The following is a 4,881-nucleotide window of genomic DNA, read 5'->3' as shown; positions in this document are numbered from 1 at the left end:
TAGAACTACCTTCAACACCCCCATTGGCATGTCACCTTACCAATTAGTGTTCAGGAAGTCTTGTCAGTTTCCTATTAATTGACAGGACAAAGCCTTATGGGCATTAAAAAAAAGGTGAACCTAATTTGGGATATGGCTTCAAGGAACCCTGTTAACCAGCTACTTGAATTAGATGAATTTTGGTAGAAGGTGTAACACTCCGGAAAATAGTAGACTAAACTAGGGCCAATTGTGAGAGTTAGAGCCAAGGAAGAGGGCAAGAGCCAAGGACTAGGGCAGTCCACTCTTAGATGGACACTGCCTAACCTTCCATGACCACCACCACGGCTCGTGGCGAGGACCATGGCTCATGGTGTGGCTCGTGGTGGGCTAGGCAGTGGCTAAACAAAGGCTGCCCAAATCAGCCCTCTCCACACAAGCCACTTCAGGGCTCGTGGTGATGACCACGGCTCGTGGGAAGGCTCGTGGTTGTGCCTTAGATATTTGGGGGTTAAGGGGAATGTTACCTAGCTACTGTATCATGACCACGAGAGGCTCCACGAGCCTCACGTGAAGGGCTTTTTGCTAGACTTAGTTTAGGGTCAACTTCAAATGGTCATATCTCATAGCTCAAAGCGAATTAGGTGGGCCATTACATATCCAATTAAAGTTCTCTGAGTCCTCTTTCCAACGCCACTGAGTTTGCCCAATTTCGATCTCGTAGTAAAAAGTTATGCCCGAAATAGTGAAGAACTGTCAGGCTGATAATTCTTCACGACCCGTTTGACGGGCTGTGGTAATGATGACGGTCCGTGAAGGCGTCCATCATGCCATTTCGGCAGTTTCCAGCAGGGGAACTTATTGGGTCTTTTCCCAATCATTTTAACTCAAAGATATGTTATTTTTCCCAAGCCTAGGACCCCTATATAAGTCATTTTAAACCCGAAACTCACCCAATTAAATCATTCATCCCAAGACCCAAATCAAATAAAAAAGTTCTCCCTCCTCTCAAATATTTCTCTCTTTAGGAAACCTTCATTAAAGAAGAAGAAGAACTTGAAGACTAGGGATCAATAACTCATCTTCTCTACTCCAATTCATAAGGAAAGCTTCAATCAAGATATGGTAGTCTTGATTTATGGATAGTTTCCTTCCATAAAGCCCTTCAAAACTCTAGTTCTCAAAGTTGCAATTCTCCAAAAGGGGGTTTTCACTCTAAGCCATGTATTCCCTTTCAAAAACGATTTTAATTACTTAATTGATTTATATTATGACTATATTGATGAATTAGTACTGTTTTAATGATGAATTACCCAAGAATCCATGGATTCCTCTTTTCCCCAAATTGGACCTCAAGTATGGGTATTGGTTGATACTAGTAGAATGTGATAGAGTTATGTATGTTGTAATTATTCCAATTGAGTGGATGTGGGTTGATTATGATGTAATTGTATGATTTTAGTATGAATATACATGTATTCTTGATTAACCTAAGATTCTAGGGTAAAAATTTGATAAAGCCTAATGTTGTGCCATGAATGAGGCAAATTGAGGGGCTAGATGTGATCTTCTAAGATTGATGAATTTCTTTATGAATTGCCTAAGATTAGATGACCTAGATATGAATTGCTTATAAGTAAAGCTTGTAGACATGAATAAACTTGATTAGGGCTTATATGTTAGGTCATGGTTGAGTAGTATTGGGATTGACTTAATATGATACTAAATGACTATAATTGATCAAGAATGAGGCTTGTGGTTAGTTTACCTTGAGAATTAGGTTTACATAATGACCATGCGAGGTAATTCTTGAGAGTAAAACTTGTAACATGAAGATGACTCCTAGGGCCTTAAAGGTAATAGCTAATATGAATGAGCTATGAATGTTGAGGATTTAAGAAGGAAGCAATTATGCATGTTGAATTGTGTATGGTATAATTGTGGAAGGACTTTACCCACATGACCTACAATATGAGTATATGAACTTATACATTCAATGAATGTACTACTTGAATTACGATTATATCCATGTCTATTATAATGAATGTTAGATGTGTTGATTTACATGGTCTATGATGCTTGAATGCAATATATTTGGTATTGTCGAAAAGCCATTCTTCCCTTACCCTTACACTTAATTATGAATGAAGTCTCTAGGATGATAATGTTGTTGATTGTGTCATTGCAAGGATAATTACACACACTCCATGCATAAACATGAATATGATGTATCTATGGTGTTAATTGAAAGTCTAGTTCTCATATGCACGTTTACACATTTTTATGCCTAATATGTACATGACCATGATGATCCTATTATGTTGATTGAAAGTCCATTCTCATGAAAACACATGATCTTGGTGTGAAAGGTTTACTCACATACTAATGATGATTCTAAGGTTGAAAGTTAGTTCCCACCTACTTGAATCTATGAGCTATTTTTATGAGTTGGGTTGAACGAGGGGTAAAATACTCCTTCAAACAGGTAAATCCAATTCAAGACTAAACAAGTAATTTTGGGAAATAATGCTTAGCACCGAGTGCATATGGAAAATGAGGTAGAGGCCTTCCCGTTAATATAATAGGCCGGGTCTTCTACAAATGATCTCATGAGATGGAAACTCTCCCGTCAATATAATAGGTCGGGTTTCTAGAAGCAATCTCCCTATCCCATAACTATGTGCCCACATAGGTCTTTAGCAAGTGGACATACCTAAAATCTAATACATTTAGTTCTACCTCAGGCAAGTAGGACACCTTCTTTCGGTGTGAGGTTACACGACACCGGTTTCCATGTAGCTCACATGGTCTATGTAGGTTAAGGTTATATTCCGTCTAATGAACAAGAAAGTGAGTTATGTGCTATGGTTCCTCAAAAGGATGTACTTAGTATGAGTAGTATTATGGGATGCTATTCATACATGGCACAACTAGACCTTGAGAGTAGCCATAGTGTGTTTCTCTTATGTAAATGAACTATGAACATGAAACATGAGTTATGACTAATGACTCCTCAAGAAGATCTATTTAGTGTGAGTGAGGGTATGGGACTTCACTCATACGTGGCACAAGTAGACTTTGAGAGTAGCCATGGTATGGTTCGATTACATTATAATGATTTATGAATTCATGCATGCTCTATTGAAATGGTTGTTATGATTGACTTTCCTTGACATGAGCAAATGAATATGAATGTTTCTTTGTTAATGAGTATTAACTATGGATGAGACTAATGTATGAAAAGTATAAGCATGGTGACCTAAAAGTGGTACTTAGTGTAGACAGGGTTATGTGATCTTATCTATGCATTGTACAAGTATAACTTAGGGTTACATAAGTTATGATTCTATTATGATGAGATGGTCTTGATATTTGACTATGTATGTGCATTATGTCTTATGATTATTGATATTTGCACTATGTCTATGATTGGAGACTATGCTTATGTTTATGTTGTTACCTTTCATGCTATGATGAACTATATATGCGATGTTTTAAGAGTACGTTCTCCCACTATTTCAAAGACGATGTTCAAATTGGCATATAGCATGGTTTCAACGAAAATGTCCCTTTTAGCATGTTTTAAAGGTTTTATGTATGGCTTCCATACTTAGTACATTTTTATGCTAACCCATATTTCTAAATTTTCTATAAGTGTAGGGTTTTGTCTTTGAAGGTGATCTGCTATTGGTTAAAGCTTGGAATATTTCATTCTCCTTGCTAGTTGGTGAGTCCTCAAGATTCGAAGATGAGTATCTTTACCTAGTAGTTTCTTTTAGTATGTCATTTGAGAACTATTGTAAGGGTTGTGTCCCTATTCGTTATTCGATTATACTAGATGGCTAAATGAGACAAATGTCTAGACTGCCATTCTCTTTTATTAAAGGCTTTGATTATAAAGAATTTTTTTAATTCCACATCATTCTATGAATTTTATGTTTATGATATGCTAAGGGCTTGTATGCGAACCCTTCGGGGTCAAGTATGTCATGTTACATCTAGGGGGTACCCCTGGGTCGTGACAAACTTTGTATTAGAGCATAAGATTTTGGGATGATTTTAGGTTGATGTCTCATAAGCCACGTCGAGTAGAGTCTTGTTCATAGTGTGAAGCGCGTCACATTTATGAATGAGAGGCTACAAGATGATTAGGAAATCCCACTTCTTCATTCTCTAGTTGTGCCATAGAGTTTAACTCTATAAGGTCTTTCTCTCTAGCCGGTGGTCTTCAAGATGTGACTACTCGAACGGCTCATGCTACAAGGAGCAAGGGAAAAGATGTTGGTTATTATGTCAATTATGACTATGTGACTAGATAGGACTTGATATGCTATATTTAGATGTCATCCTTAGGATGGATTGGTAGTGTTATTATCATGCTCCTATGTGATGATAGAACCCATATAGTCAAATTGTTAGTTTCCGAATGAGCCTATCCGAGAGTGGAAGGGGGAAATTCTATGCCATGAGTTTGGATTATGTGGTGTCTTAAGGTTAACTTTGAGGGTTGCATGTACCACCTAGTTAAGGTGAGGAAGAAGTGTGTAAGTATTGACCAACTTCAAAGAGTTAGTTATCTTTTAAGATTGATCTTAAGTATGGTCATTTTGAGTAGGGTGTTTAGATAATACCTAGATATGGTTGGTTGGTAGATTCCACCAAAGGTGATAATATGGGTTGAAATGGTCTAGAATTGTCTTGATCCAACCATAATAAAATTGAAAGAGACAAGAGGGTTAATGTTTGGCCACTTATCAATAGGTGGAATGAGTGTTAAGGATTATGCTAGGATGTTCACTAGGTTGTCAAGATATGTTCCATCCATAGTGGGCGACCCTAGGATGAATATGAGTAAGTTTGTGTCAGGTGTGTCCAACTTGATAGCAAAAGAATGTCATGTGA

The sequence above is a fragment of the Solanum tuberosum genome, unplaced genomic scaffold, assembly GCF_000226075.1.
Source record: "Solanum tuberosum cultivar DM 1-3 516 R44 unplaced genomic scaffold, SolTub_3.0 scf00061, whole genome shotgun sequence".
NCBI lineage: Eukaryota > Viridiplantae > Streptophyta > Magnoliopsida > Solanales > Solanaceae > Solanum > Solanum tuberosum.
The sequence above is the reverse complement of the archived record's forward strand: the minus strand, read 5'-3'. Positions refer to the sequence as shown.